Source organism: Dromiciops gliroides, chromosome 1 (genome assembly GCF_019393635.1).
Source record: "Dromiciops gliroides isolate mDroGli1 chromosome 1, mDroGli1.pri, whole genome shotgun sequence".
NCBI classification, from domain to species: Eukaryota; Metazoa; Chordata; class Mammalia; order Microbiotheria; family Microbiotheriidae; genus Dromiciops; species Dromiciops gliroides.
Genome location: NC_057861.1, coordinates 366,063,327 through 366,080,334, shown reverse-complemented (window position 1 = coordinate 366,080,334; position 17,008 = coordinate 366,063,327). Strand labels below are relative to the sequence as shown.

Below are 17,008 nucleotides of genomic sequence, written 5' to 3'. Positions count from 1 at the left end.
AGATGTATGAAAATTGGAACACTAATGCAGTGTTGGTGTTGCTGTGAACTGATCCAACCATTCTACAGAGAAATTTGGAACTATGCCCAAAATGCTTTAAAATTGTGTATCCCGGGGGGCGAAGCCAAGATGGTGGAGAGGAAGCAGCAAGCTGCCTGAGCTCTCCTTCTGTTCCCTCAAAAAGAACATTAAATCAAGCCTCTGGACAGATTCTGAAACTACAGAACCTGCAAAGAGACAGAGAGACACAGTCTTCCAACCAGAGATAATTTAGAAGACTTCAGGAAAAGGTCGGTCTGACTCGGGCAAAAGGGAGGCCCAGCGCCGGGCAGCAGCCCAGCGCCTAGGGGGTCGGGGCAAGTCAGCAGGAGCTGTGGGCCACAGCCGAACAACTGAGGCCCCTGGAAACTGGCTCAAAAATCTGGTGGCCAAGAAGGACAGTGGAAAAACCTATGTGCACCAGCCGGGAGGGCCACGAATGGTTCAGGCAGGATCGGGCACCGGGATCGGGCACCTGGCCGAGTGCTCAGACAAGAAGTGCAGGGGGACAAACTGCACACACTATAAAGGCCTCAGAGTAAAAAGCCGGTCACACAGCACCTAGACCCCTGCACAAGAAGCCCAAAACAGGGACCCTGGTGCCCCCAGAGCAGACCTCAACTTAAAAAATAAATAAATAAGATGCAATAATGAGTAAGAAGCAAAAAAGAGCCCTCTCCATTGAGAGCTTCTGTATCAATGGGGAAGAAGCCAACGCAAACTCAGATGAGGACAATACCCTCAAATTGCCTACATCTGAAGCCTCATGAGGGAAAGTGAATTGGTCTCAAGAACAAAAAGCCTTCCTGGAAGAGCTCAAAAAGGATTTTAAAAATCAGTTGAGGGAGGGGGCAGCTAGGTGGCGCAGTGGATAAAGCACCGGCCCTGGATTCAGGAGTACCTGAATTCAAATCCGGCCTCAGACACTTACCAGCTGTGTGACCCTGGGCAAGTCACTTAACCCCCATTGCCCCGCAAAAAAAAAAAAAATCAATGTAAAAAAAAGTCATTTGAGGGGCACCTAGGTGGCACAGTGGATAGAGCACTGGCCCTGGAGTCAGGAGTACCTGAGTTCAAATCCGGCCTCAGACACTTAACACTTACTAGCTGTGTGACCCTGGGCAAGTCACTTAACCCCAATTGCCTCACTAAAAAAAAAAAAAAAATTGAGAGAGGTAGAAGAAAAAATGGGGAGAGAAATGAAAGCAAAACAAGAAAACTATGAAAAAAGAATCAGCAGCTTGGAAAAGGAAGCACAAAAATTGACTGGCCAAATGGAAAAAAAAGAGCATAATTTCACTGAAGAAAACAATGCCTTAAAAAATTCATTTGGCCAAATGGAAAAAAAGGTGCATAATCTCATTGAAGAAAACAATGCCTTAAAAAATTCACTTGGCCAAATGGAAAAAAAGGTACATAATCTCACTGAAGAAAACAATGCCTTAAAAATTAAAATTGGTCAGTTGGGGGGCAGCTAGATGGCACAGTGGTTAAAGCACTGGCCCTGGATTCAGGAGTACCTGAGTTCAAATCTGCCCTCAGACACTTGACACTTACTAGCTGTGTGACACTGGGCAAGTCACTTAACACCCATTGCCTAAAAAAAAAAAAAAAAAAAAAAAAAATTGGTCAGTTGGAAGATAAGGAATCCATGAGACACCATGAATCAGTCAAGCAGAATCAAAAGAATGAAAAAATAGAAGAAAATGTGAAATACCTCATTGGAAAGACAACTGATCTGGAAAAAAGATCAAGGAGAGACAATTTGAGAAGCATTGGTCTGCCTGAAAGCCATGACCAGAAAAAGAATCTAGACACCATATTCCAGAAAATTATTAAGGAGAACTGCCCTGATATCATAGAATCAGAGGATAAAATCATCATTGAAAGAATCCACCGATCACCTCCTGAATGAGACGCCAAAAGGAAAACTCCAAGCAATATTGTAGCCAAATAGGAGAAAATACTCCAAGCAGCCAGAAAGAAGCAATTTAAATATCATGGAGCCACAGTCAGGATTGCTCAGGACCTGGCAGCTTCAACATTAAAGGACTGCAAGGCTTGGAATATGATATTCTGCAAGGCAAAGGAGTTTGGATTGCAGCCAAGACTCTATTACCTAGCAAAAATGTGCATTTTCTTTCAGGGGAAAAGATGGACATTTAATGACATTGGAGACTTTCAATCTTTCCTGACAAAAAGACAAGAACTGAATAGAAAATTCAATCTTAACATACAAGACTCAAGAGAAGTTTAAAAAGGTAAACAGAGGGGGGAAAAGAAAAAGGTTACTCAATTAGGTTAAACTGCTTATATCCCTACACGAGAAGATAATACTCATAACTCTTAAGAATTGTAAATGTATTTGGGCAGAGAGAAGGAGTTTACACAGAGGGTATAAATATAAATTGTCTTTGATGTGATGATACAAAAAAAATTAAGGGGTTAAAAAGGGAGTCTAAGGGCAGGAAAGGAAAGGGTGAGGTGGAATGGGATGAATTATATCATATGAAGAAGTGAAAAAAAAAACCTATTACAATAGAGGGAAAGAAAGGAGGAATGAACATTGTTTCAACCCTAATCTCATTAGATTTTCTTGAAAGAGGGAATAACATATACGTTCATTGGGATAAAGAAATTTAGCACATTCTTTAGGGAAGCAAAAAGAGAGGGGAAAGGGGGGACTGATAGAAGGGAGGACAAAAGCAAGGGAGAAAAGGGTAAAGAAAAGAGAGGGGGTGATAAAAAGGGAGGGCAGATTGGGGGAGGCAGGGGTAAGAAGTAAAACATCAGTGAGGAGGAATAGGGTGAAAGAAGGGGGGAAAAGTACAAAGGGGGTAAATAAAATGGAGGGGAATAGACAGTCAGTAATAATAACTGTGAATGTGAATGGGATGAACTCTGCTATGAAATGGAAGCAAATTGCAGAGTGGATTAAAAACCAGAATCCTACAATATGCTGTTTACAAGAAACACATTTGAAACACAGATACACACAGAGTAAAGGTAAAAGGCTGGAGCAGAATACATTATGCTTCAACTAAAGTAAAAAAAGCAGGGGTAGCAATCCTTATCTCAGACAAAGCGCAGGAAAAATAGATCTCATTAAAAGAGATAAGGAAGGAAATTACATCATACTAAAAGGTACTATAGATAATGAAGTAATATCAATATTAAATATGTATGTGCCAAGTGGTATAGCATCCCAGTTCTTAGAGGAGAAGTTAAATGAGTTACTAGAGGAATTAGACAGTAATACTATACTAGTGGAGGATCTGAATCTCCCCTTCTCAGAATTAGATAAATATAGCCAAAAATTAAATAAGAAAGAAGTGAAAGAGGTGAATAGATTATTAGAAAATTTAGACATGATAGATGTCTGGAGAAAACTGAATGGGGATAGAAAGGAATATACCTTTTTCTCAGCAGTACATGGCACATTTTCAAAAATTGACCATGTATTAGGGCACAAAAACATCATAGTCAAATGTAGAAAGGCAGAAATAGTAAATGCATCCTTCTCAGATCATGATGCAATAAAAATTACATGTAAGAAAGAGCCAGGGAAAAGTAGAATGAAAATCAATTGGAAACTAAATAATTTCATTCTAAAGAATGAATGGGCCAAACAACAAATCATAGAAACAATCAATAACTATATCCAAGAGAATGACAATAATGAGACAACATATCAAAATCTGTGAGATACAGCCAAAGCAGTGCTTAGGGGAAAATTTATAGCTCTAAATGCTTACATGAATAAAAACGAGAAAGAGGAGATTCATGAATTGGGCATGCAACTAAAAAAGCTATAAAAAGAACAAACTAGAAATCCCTAATTAGATACTAAACTAGAGATCCTGAAAAATTAAAGGGGAAATTAATAAGATTGAAAGCAAAAAAAAAACTATAAAATTAATCAATAAAACCAAGAGCTGGTTTTATGAAAAAACCAATAAAATAGATAAAATATTGGTTAATTTGATTTAAAAAAAGAAAGAAGAAAACCAAATCACCAGTATCAAAAATGAAAAGGGTGATGTTATCACCAATGAAGTGGAAATTAAATCAATAATTAGGAATTATTTTGCCCAACTGTATGCCAATAAATTTGACAATCTAAATGAAATGGATGAATATCTACAAAAATACAAACTGCCCAGGTTAACTGAAGAAGAAATAAAATCCTTAAATAAACCCATATTAGAAAAAGAAATTGAACAAGCCATTAATGAACTCCCTAAGAAAAAATCCCCAGGGCCATATAGGTTTATGGGTGAATTTTACCAAACATTTAAAGAACAATTAATTCCAATATTATACAAATTATTTGGAAAAATAGGTGAAGAAGGAGTTCTACCAAATTCGTTTTATGACACAAATATGGTGGTGATACCAAAACCAGGCAAAGCAAATACAGAGAAAGAAAATTATAGACCAATTTCCCTAATGAATATTGATGCTAAAATCTTAAATAAGATATTAGCAAGTGATCACCAGGATAATACACTATGACCAGGTGGGATTTATACCAGGAATGCAGGGCTGGTTCAACATTAGGAAAACTATTAACATAATCAACCACATCAATAAGAACACCAACCAAAATCATATGATTATCTCAATAGACGCAGAGAAAACTTTTGACAAAATACAGCACTCATTCCTAATAAAAACACTAGAGAGTTTATGAATAGGTAGAGCTTTCCTTAAAATAATAAACAGTATCTACCTAAAAAAAAGGTAGGGGCAGCTAGGTGGAGTAGTGGATGAAGCACCAGTCCTGGATTCAGAAGTACCTGAGTTCAAATCAGGCCTCAGACACTTGACACTTAACTAGCTGTGTGACCTTGGGCAAGTCACTTAACCCTCATTGCCTTACCAAAAAAAAAAATAGATAGATAGCTAAAAAAGGATATGCATGGTTTTATATACCATTGAGCATAGTTCCAAATTGCTTTACAAAATGGTTGAATCCTAATTCTTAGGCAGTTATTTTCATCAGACAGTTTTTTTAATCTCCTTTTCCATTTGGCTTTTCAAACTGTTGAGTTTTTTTCTCATCACTCTCCTGCATCTCTCTCATTTTCCTTTACTTTTTTTCCTCCTTTTCTCTACATCTTCTTTCTAATTCTCCTATTGTCTCTTCAAAGTCTCTTTTGAGAGCTTCCATGGCCTAAGAACAGTTCATATTTTTCTTGGTAACTTTGGATGTTGGAGCTTTGACCCTGTTATTATCTTCTTCTTCTTCTTCAGTTGTATTGTGGTCTACCTTACCCCCAAAGAAATTTTTGATGGTCTTCTGCTTTCTCTGCCTGCTCATCCTGGCTTACTATTTCTTGGCTTTTAACGCCTTCTTAAAGTGTGGCGCTGCTTCCAGGACACACTGTTCAAGCTACAGTGTGGCCTGGGGGATGATTGGGCTGCTTCTCAGCCTGCCTGGCCTTGATTTCATTTGATTTTAAATTCTCCACTTAGGTTGGGGGGATGGGGCTGCTTCTTGGTTCCTCTCCTGTTCCCAGCTTCAGTGGGTCCCAGGTGTTTTGGTTTGAGGGGCGGCAGGTTTCAATCTCCCCTAGCCTGTTCTCAGGTCCAGAGATAACCCCAGGCCTACTTACTAAGCAATCAACCAGCAAAACTTTCTGTGGTGTGATTCTTGGCTTCCAATGAGACTGCCTGCTCCCCTCCCCCACCTGGACCTTCCGCCACTTGGGATTTCTTCCTTCCCCCCAGTCCACTGGTACACCTTCACTTACCCCCTCCCTCCGGGCCAGCCATTCAGCCCAATTGCGTGCTTGGTTCCAGAAGATAATGGTACTGCAGCTAATTCAGGGGCACTGGGGCAAATTCCTCCAGTGGCTGTCTGGTATGTTGGCCCGATTGCAGAGTTAGGCTTTATTTGTGGCCCAGCAAGGCCCTCTGAAATCTATGTATAGCTGGAGAAAATTCTCAGCCCGAATTTGTGTGTTTCTTTCTGCCCCAAGGGTTCTTTTATTGCTATTTTTGGGGTGATTGTATCAGGAGCCCCCTGGAAATAGGACTGAACAAATGGAAGCTAGTGACCTTATGAGAAACCAAGACAGAGTAAAGCAAATCCAACTGAATAAAAAAATAGAGGGCAATGTGTAATATCTCCTTGGAAAAACAGCTGACCTGGAAAATAAATCTAGGAGAGATAATGTGAAAATTATTGGACTACCTGAACACCATGACCAAAACAAAAGTTTAGACAGCATCCTCCAAGAGATTGTGAGGGAAAATTGCCCTGATATTCTAGAAGCAGAAGCTAAAATAGAAGTTGAAAGAATCCACTGATCACTTCCTGAAAGAGATCCTAAAAGGAAAACGTCCAGGAATATTATAGCCAAATTCCAGAAATCCCAGGTGAAGGAGAAAATACTGAAACCAGCTAGAAAAAAGGAATTTAAATACTGTGGAGTTCCAATAAGGATAAAGAAAGATCTAGCAGCTTCTACATTAAAGGACCAGAGGGCATGGAATATGATATTTCATAAGGCAAAGGAACTGGGACTACAGCCAAAAATCATGTACCCAGCGAAACTGAGTATAATCTTTCAAAGGCAAAAATGGGATTTCAGTGAGAAAGAGGTCTTTCAAGCATTTGTGATGAAAAGTCCTGAACTGGATAGAAAATTTGACTTCAAATACAAGACCCTGGAGAAGTATAAAAAGGTAAACAGTAAAAAGACTTCATGAGGGATATTAAAAGATCAAACCATTTACATTCCTACATGGGAAGATAATACTTCAAAACATAATAACTATCTCAGTAAGAAACTCACAGAAGAGACAGGTATGAACTGAATATGAAGGGATGATATCTGTAAAGCATTTCTGTTTTGTTCTTTGTGGGGCAGACAGGGTGGGTTGTCTTATGTCTGGGGCCAAATTTGGGCTTGGCGCCTCCTGGGTCCAGGGCTGGTGCTTTGTCCACTGTGCCACCTAACTAATCCATGATGACATCATTAAAATAGGGTTGAGATGTAGGAGGAAAAAACTGGAAGAGGGAGAAGGGGAGAGATGGTCTGGGGAGAGGTAGTTCATATGAACAAAACAAGAGCTTTTGCAGGGGAGTAGAAGAGGGCGAAGGATTTGGGGAGTGAGTGAACCTTAATATCATCAGAATTGGCTCAAAGAAGGAATAACATACATACTCAAGTAGGTATAGTAATATATTTTTGCCCTGAGGAAGGGGAGGGAGAAAGGCAGGGGAGAAGGGAAGGAGGAAAGGGCAGATTGGGGAAGAGAACAGTAAAAAGCAAAACACTTTCAAGGAAAATGAAGATGTTCTGCATTAGTGCACCAGTTTGACATATTAAATTGCTTGATCTCATAGGGAGGATTGAGGAGGTGGGGGGGTGAAGAAAAATTTAGAACACAGAATTAGCTCAGGGACCCTGGTCTCATTGGAATGGGCTCATGGAGGGAATAGATTTCATACCCAATTGGGAGGAGCAATCTATTTAATCCTACAGGAAAGTAGAAGGGAAAGAGGATAAGAAAGGAAGGGAATAAAAAGGGAGTGCAGAGCAAGGGAGAGGATAGTCAGATGTAAAACACTTTTGAGGAGGAATAGGTAAAAAGAAGATAGAGTAAATGTCATGGGAAGGGAGTGTGATAGAGGGAAATAGTTATGATGACTGATTATAATGGCAAAACATATGGTACCTACTTTGCTGGGCTTTTATGAAGAAAATTCTCTGTCAAGCTTAAAGTACTATATACACTTATCAGAAAAACCTGGAAAGACCTACATGAACTAAAGCAGAGTAAAATGTACCGTATACAAAATAACAGCAATAGTGGGGGATGATCTGCTGGGAAGCATGTGGTTGTTTTCAGCAAGGCAATGATCCAATATAACCCTGAAGGACTTATGAAGATTGCAGCCCATCTGCAGAGAAAGAACTGATAGTATCTGAAAACAGATGGAAACACAGTTTTAATTTTTTTTCTTTTCCTCTTTGACAATTCCTTAATCTGAAGTTTTGGGTTTTTTGACTGTTTTCTTTTACAACTAGCTAATATGGGAATTTTTCCATGACTATTCATGTATAACTTATTTTGAATTGCTTTGAGTTCTTGTGGGTGGGGGGTGGGAATGGAGTGGAGAAGAGAAATTGGAACACAATGTTTTAAAAAAAATTGATGGGGGGCAGCGAGGTGGCGCAGTGGATAGAGCACCGGCCCTGGAGTCAGGAGTACCTGAGTTCAAATCCGGCCTCAGACACTTACTAGCTGTGTGACCTTGGGCAAGTCACTTAACCCCAATTGCCTCACTTTAAAAAAAAAAAAAAAAGCCTTTTTGGGGCAGCTAGGTGGCGTAGTGGATAGAGCACCGGCCCTGGAGTCAGGAGTACCTGAGTTCAAATCCGGCCCCAGACACTTAATACTTACTAGCTGTGTGACCCTGGGCAAGTCACTTAACCCCAATTGCCTCACTAAAAAAAAAAAAATTTTAAAAAAATTGATGTTAAAATTTTGTTTTTACATATATTTTGTAAAAGAAAATTCTATTCAAAATGGTTGAATCAGCTCACAACTCCTCCAACATTGCATTTTCTCATTTTCCCAAATCTCCTCCGATATTTGTCATTTTACTCTGTTTTATTAGCCAATCTAATAGGTACAAGCTAGTATCCCAGAATTATTTTGATTTGTATCTCTCCAATCAATCATGAGTCAGGGCATTTCTTTTTCATATAGTGATAGATAGCTTTGATTATTTTATCTGAAAATTTCATATCCTTTGACCGCTTATCAATTATAGAATAGCTCTTATTTTTATAAATTTGACTCAGTTATCTATATGTTTGAAAATTGGGGCCTTTATTAGAGGAATGGTCTTCAATTTTTTTTTTCACAGCTGCTACTGCTGACTCTATTTCCCTCCATCCTATTCCCCACTCTGTTTTTCTGTCTTTCCCTTCACCCTGTCCCTTTTCAAAATTATTTTCCTTTTAACTGCCCCCTCCCGGATCTTCCCTTCTTTCTCTCACCCCTCCCCCTTATCCTCTTCCCCTCCTACTTTCCATCAAAATAAGATAGATTTCTATACCCAATTCAATGTGTATGTTACTCCCTCTCTGAGCCAATTCTGATGTAAGAATAAGTTTCACTCATTCCCCCTCACCTTGCCCATCTTCTCCTCCAGTATAAAATCTTTTTCCTGCTTCTTTTATGTGAGATACTTTGACCCATTCTATGCCCCTTTGTCTCAGTGCATTGCTCTCTCACTCCTTAATTTTTTTAGAAAACATCCCTACATATTCAACTCACATCTGTTCTCTCTGTCTATATATACTCCTTTCAACTGCCCTAATAATTAGAAAGTAATGAATTAAAAGTATCATCTTCCCATGTAGAAATGTACACAGTATTGCCTTATTAAATCCCTTATGATTCCTTTTTCTTGTTTACCTTTTTATGCTTCTCTTGGGCCTTGTATTTGAAATTCAGATGTTCTATTCATCTCTGGTCTCTTCATTGAGAATCCCTTAAAGTGTTCTCTTTCATTGAATGACCATTTCTCCACCTGAATAATTACACTCAGTTTTGCTGGGTAGGTGATTCTTGGTTGTAATACCAGTTCCTTTGTCCTCCAGAATATCATATTCCACATCCTCTAGCCCTTTCATGTGGAAGCTGCTAAGTCTTGTGTTATCCTGATTGTGGTTCCAGGGTATTTGATTTGTATCTTTCTGAATGCTTGGAATGTGTTTTTGTTGTTGTTGTTGCTGTTTTTGTTTTGCTTGACCTGGGAATATGGAATTTGACTATTATATTCCTTGGAGCTTTCATTTTGGGATCTCTTTCAAATGGTAATCAGTGGATTGTTTCAATTTCTATTTTATACTCTTGATCTAGAATATCAGGGGAGTTTTCCTTGATGATTTCTTGAAAGGTGAAGTCTAGGCTCATTTTTGTTATCATGCCTACAAGTTCAACACTCCTTCCTCTATATTTTCCTCTTTCCCCAATGAGCTTACTCTCACACTCACTCTCTTTCCTTCACTATTGCATCTAACTTTCTGTGTTTTTATCTTAATTTAACCTTTCACTACACTTAAATCTGTTCCCCAACCCTAATATCTAGCCACCATTTTCCTTACTTTCCTTCTTTCCATTTACCCAAACATTTCTGAAAAGAATAGTCTGTGCTCAGCTTCTGCATTTTCAACACACATTGATTAATTCCTTCCAATGCTACTTAAAATTGTACAGATCAAATCTACCCTCCCCTTAGACCACCAAAAAACTCATAAGTAAATCCATTGAGGTTTTGTTTGCTTGTTTTCCTCAGTCCCATTGTGATACTGGTGAGTCTTTCATGCATAAAATACTTTAAGAATTTTGCCTTTTAGTCTCTGACTATATTTAATTCTTTTTCTCTTGATTCCTCATTTTTTCAGTCTTTTAGATATGGGCATTTTTAAAAAATCTATTCAGTCTCGATTTCTCTTAGTGTCTTCTTTCTATGTCTGTTTCTCTAACTCACATTGTCTCTTTCCTCCTCCTCTTGCCCTTCCTCCTCCTCCTCCTTCTCTTCTTCCTGCTCTTTGCTTCACTCATTATATATAGTTCCTTGTCATGAATGCTATTTATTCATCTATACAAAAATTTACCTTGAATTCCTACTTAAATAATGACCACAATCACAACAAATATATATTTAAAAAAAATTTCAAGCCTCTTTTTGATACAATAACTTTAGATGAAAGTATCATTTTCTAAAGTTTTGGTGAAAGTGGACACAAAGAATTCTGGTTCAGATGAATGGCATTATCTATAGCTATAGTTAAAAATTACTTTGTCAGTGTATCCAAATATATGGACCTGCTTTTCTAGGGAAATCTATCTTAACCAAAGTTACTGGACACATATTCACTAGTAGGTTAAAATCACTTATCTTTGCAAAGATTTTATAGAAAATTATCTTAGAATCTCCCATAGTGTCATAAAATGATTCAATAGAAGTAACCTTATACATCATCTATCACTGCCTTTATTATAATACTAATATGTTAGCATATAATCTAATAAAGGATAATGTGGATAGCATTGATCTTGCCATCAGCAGCATTCTAGATGTACAAAAAAATGGTATTCTAATAAAGTATTTGAGAGTCTTTTGAAAACAAATAAATGAAAAAAAAAATCTATGAAAAAAATTAAACTTTCCACCTGATCAGTGCACTTATGTTGAACATGAAGGATATCATAAAGTGTGAAACCAACATGAAACACATAAATAAAGGGGTTTCTAGATGTATTCTTTTTAGCTACTTAACAATTTTAACAAGGGTAATTATCATAATATAACCCTTATTAGTTTGAAACTTATTTTTGATTTAATTACATTCATTATTTATTCAAAATATGAACTTAATTTTAATGTCCATATGCCCTGCTTTATCCATTTCTACAATGACTTCATCCTTGATACAATACAGCATTAAAAAATTTTTGAACCATGGAAAAACACGCAAAAAAAAGCTATATATGTGTTCTATTATTCCTTTTAAATTATATAAATTAATGAATTAAAATCTTACCAGAATGGACATAGCTCTTTCTCTGATAGCCTTAACCTTCTAGAAAATGGAAAACCATGGGGATTTCAATGATATGTTAGTTGCTGTATTAAATTAATGGCCTATTTGCTTGGATTGCTGACCAGGCTATGAATTAATGCTACTATAATTAGCCTTCTGCAGCTGCTAGGGTTAGTGGCCTTCATTGGCTCCAAACTAGAAAAAAATAACTTTTTTCAATTGCATAATAGTCTGCAATTAATTTCTAACGTCGATAAACAATGGAGAACATAAAAACATTCTTTATTGAAGTTAAAATGGGACCATCAAAATTATAACATCTAAACATTTTATGAAAAAAATATATTTTAATTTAATTTATTTTTAATTTATGGAAAAAAGCAAACATTTACATAATATAATTAAAATATATTGAAAAAAGAAATTATTAGGGGCAGCTAGGTGGTGCAGTGGATAGAGCACTGGCCCTGGAGTCAGGAGGACCTGAGTTCAAATCTGGCCTCAGACACATGACACTTACTAGCTGTGTGACCCTGGGCACACCAAAAAAAAAAGAAAAAAGAAAAAAGGAAAAAAATTATTGTTAATATTTACTGAAAATGTGCTTTTTAAATATGCGTATATATATGCATAGATAGATGAATATAGAGATAGTTATAGATATCCTTTTATGTTTTAATGAAGGAAAAGTATGTAAAAGATGAGAATGGACTGTTATTCCCATTTTCAAGATGATCATACTTCATTACAGTAGAGTGGAATTCAAAATTATGTGAATGATGCCCAGAAATCACACTAGATATTTTATTTATTTTTAATACTTGTTATTAAATCAGTGTCAGGAAGTATTGTGAAGTAAACTCCATCTCCTCAAATAAATCACTAACTGGCCTCCAACTTATTGTCTTTGAGAGTGTAAGGGGCTAAAATTCTAGCTAGTCTGTCTAAAATATCTAATGAGTGGTCGCCAATAAATTATAAGCTTTAGCAAGAGTTAGACTTTTAAGCATTTCTTAAGGAGAATAAGAATTAGGTGAAGAGAAAGAGAAAGGCCTAGATTCAGCTATCTATTAAAGGGAGAGCACATTTCTAGCTCCACTCTCCACCACAGTCCTGAAGAAAAAGAGCGAGAGCGCCAGCCTCGCCCCCTCTTCCTTCCACCAGCAAAGGTCACTTCCTGATGCCAAAGGAAAGCCACATGTCTTGCCCTCAGGTGCCTTCTCCTCTTGGCGGAGCCCTCCTACAGTAACTCTCCAGCAGGTGGCATCATTCCAATCATTACAGGAGTTACCAACAGGCACTGAAAGGCTCATGACTTACTTGCCCAGGTCCAAACAACATACATGCACACAAATACATGTGTATATGTATATGTCTATACACACAAACATAATGCATACATACACACATGGATATATGTAATCCGAGGCCAAACTTGAGTCAGGTACTGTCCCCTACTATATAATTCCTTTCAATTTTTAGGGTAAACACCTTAAAACTTTTACAAGAAATTAGCATCTCTTAATGAACTTTATAATCCTTACCACCTAACTTTGCCTTTGCAGATAGCCATTTGCTTTGTAGCCCTTGGGACTATTTTACTTTTATGTATAGCTGCTCATCATTTCAACTCTATATTGCTGACATCCCTGGACTTACTGAAAATAATGGCTAACCAAACAGTTAACAATACCACTAACAGACCAGGTAGTTTCACTGTTGTAGATACCCATTTTTGTTATTTTTTGTCCAAGAAACATCCTAAGTTAATGTAAAATAATATAAACTTCCACCATACTCTATTATAATAAAGAAATAAATTTTCTCTAATTTGGTATTTCTAGGTAGATAAGAAAACATTTTCTTTTTCCCACCTTTTATAGAGGTCTCAAAAAAGCCTAGGATGTATGCTGTGACATTACATATTCCATAGTTAGTTTGAGTGCAAAGCCAATAATAGGGGTGGTAGTGCTCTAGCCAAATAATTGCCACTATTGATATTAAGACGTTTTCTGATCATTTGGATCCAAAAATTCTTCCCAATTGCCCTCTCCTTCCCCAAATCCCATCACAACACCTTTTGGGTTTTATCAAGGCAAAAAAGTGAATTAAAAATAGGCTTGATGTGGTATAGCAAGTTTTGCCTGTGTGCATGCATGCTTGCATGCACATTAGACACACTAAAGTAAATTGCAAAGGTGGTAGAAATGAGAGAAAAAAACCCTAAAAACATATTTGATGTATACCTTTAGTTAAAATGATATTGAAACCAATAGCACTAAAAATATGAATTATTCACATATAGAAACCTCTTTTCTGATAGCAACTCCTATGAAGTTACTATTGTCAGTTGCTACATGGAGACCTTAGCCCTTCTTGGTTTTATGAATTTAATTTTATTTAAATATTATTTTTCCCAAATTACATATCAAAACAATTTTAATGTTAATTTTTAGAACTTTGTGTTCCAAATTCTCTTCCTTCCTCCCTCGCTCCCAACACCCCCTTAAGAACTCAAGCTATTCAATATAAGTTATACATGTGTAGTCATGCAACACATTTCCACATTAGTCAGGTTGTGAAAGAAAACAGAAAAACAAATCTTAAGAAAAAGGAACTAAAAAAATTATTCTTCAATCTGCATTCAGATACCATCAGTTCTTTCTCTGGAGATGGATAGCATTTTTCATAAGTCTTTCAGAGTTGTCTTGGATCATTGTATTGCTGAAAACAGCTAAGTCATTCATAGCTAATCATCTTACAATATTGCTGTTACTTTGTATACAGTACATTTCACTTGGCATCAGCTCATGAAAATCTTTCCAGGTTTTTCTGATAGCATTCTGCTCATCATTTCTTACAACACAATAGTGTTCCATCATAATCTCATCCCACAATTTGTTTAGCCTGAAAAAGTCTCACCTGACCTTTTTATTGGCTCTGCCACTCCAGAGTTCAATTTAAGGCATTATTTAATAGTTGTTTATAGTGCTGTTGGGAGAGTTCTGCTGGGTTGCATCCTCTACTCTCTAATCTTGGATCTGCCTTTATTATTTTATACCTGTTAAATATAATTTCAGAGATTAAATGTAGAATATTGAACAGTATATTTTATTAGAGATTCCAGTTTGTGATAGTGGATAGACAGTAATGTGGTAGATAGCCCTAAGTTCAATTTCTACCATCCCCACATACTTGTTACCTTGGGCTATTCAACTAATTTATCTGTATCCCAAAGATATTGAGAATAGAAAGATGTAAGGAATGAAGGAAAGAAATAAAGAGGAAAAGAAGGAGGGAGGGAGGAAAGAAGGAACCATGGAAGAAATGAAGGAAAGAAATAGGGAAGGAAATAAAGGAGCAAAGGAAAGAGGGAAGGAATGAAGTGCGAAAGGAGATATATGTTTATTAGGTTCCTAATACTATCTACAAGGAATTGCTCTAGAAGCTTCAAAAATATTGTTATTTGATTCTCATAACAAACCTGAGATAGGTGCTATTAACAACCCCATTTTATAACAGAAAAAAACTGAACCAAACAGAAATTAAATGACTTGCCTAAGGAAGGCCCCAAAGAGAGTAATAGTCTGAGGCTTGATTTGAATTTAGTTCTTTACTTTAGGCCAAGAGCTCTTATTTCCTGGGCTAAAAGTTAATGTATGTTTATTTATCACTTGAGTTCTCTCTTTCTTCCCAGTTGCTCTGTTACATAATAAGAGCAGCTACTTTATGAGATGGGACAGGGGGCTTCTAGGGGATACATTTGATTGTTTTCCAACCTCCAATTTCATGAGCAGAGAGAGTGTCACCAATTAACAAATATGTTAAAGTTTCCAACAAAGAGATTCCACAAGAAGGGTAAGGGTGGTGGTGGTGAATCCAAGAAAGGTCAGGATAGGGCTATCAGTGTGTGTGTATGGAGGTGGGGAGGGACTGTATTTAGATATCTATGGAGTGCCAATTCATGAACTCAGAATACTGGCTCTTTATAGATCACATTTTGCCAAGTGATGATTTAAGTAATCCTTAGACAGTAAAGAGTAGGAGGGATAATTTTAAGAATTGAAGTATGGCCTCAATATATTTCATATATGTCCAAAACTCTCTTCTCACAGATCAAAGGTAGGGAAATACATGCACATTTAGAGGGGTAGGAAAGTGAAATTATAAAGGCTTTCTTTCACTTCAGAAATCTATTTAAATGCAAAGGTTAGCTGATTTTTCCTGGAATTAACAAAGAGAAAAAGGTGTTTGGTCCATCCAGTTCAAGTCAAAAAGACCTGGTGACTGAGCAGGCAAAGTATCTATAACATCACATACAAACAAAAAATATTTCATTTATCCTTTAAAAAATAGCTACAACACTATCCCACCAATATTTTCCAAGAGATTCAATAAATGTTGGGGTAGCTTAAATCTCAGCAATGTGAGTAAACTTCTTTGGAAGATCCATGAAATGAGCAGAACATTCTATTTTGAACTATTGTATTAAATTGGATACATATGTGGAAATTCATTTCATGAAATCAAAGCTTTTTTTCCATCTTCTTTGGGGTATGACATCCATTGCTGCAGGTAATCTTTCAGCTGAATCATAAACAAGGCTACATGGCTAACCTTTGTGAGAATGATACATGACCATCAGGGCCTCTGGTTGCCTTGGAACATGGCAGTCCACTGCTGCCATTTTTAGAAATTGTCCTTGACACTGAGCATTTCTTATTTCTCCTGCTGAAGTTTCATTTCAGTCAAGCTTCATTTGCTAGTATGCCACCCTGAAAACCTTGGTGATTTCTAAAGAATATGCCTTATACCATCTGAAGAGAATACAATTATCTGCCCATCATTTCACATAAAAGATAAGAAGAAAATATTTCTGTCATGCATGATAAAGGTTAGCATCCTCTTCAGGTTCAATAAAATGTACTGGATGTTTCTCTTCTTGGCAGAACTTCTTTGAGACATATTCAATTGATAAACATGGATATTTCATCACTTGTGAAAAAAGATTAAAGCCACCACAAGCTCAATATATATTGGATGGAAAGCATAACTCAAGATAGGCATAACATCACAGAAAGTCCTGTTAAAACAGCATTGTAGATTCTGCTCCCCAAACTATATAAGCAATGAATTAAAATGAGATTTTTTTTTCTGAAAAGAAAAGAAGAAAAGTGAAATTAAATATATATATGTATATGTGTATATATGTATATATACATATATATGTGTGTGTGTGTGTGTGTGTGTGTGTATATATATATATATATATATATATATATATATATATATATATATATATATATATGTCAAGGTACCTAAGGAAAAAAAATAGATTTATTGAGAAAGGAGGAACTTGAAATTAAAGTCCAATTTCTATTTCTTCCAGACAA

At 36.7% G+C, this 17,008-nt stretch overlaps 1 protein-coding gene across 1 annotated transcript in view; it reads left to right on the top strand.

The window, feature by feature from the left end:
- Nucleotides 1-17,008, top strand: part of CDH18 (cadherin 18) — a 1,453,365-nt gene that overhangs the window by 164,827 nt on the left and 1,271,530 nt on the right. The gene's annotated exons all lie outside the window — the stretch shown is intronic.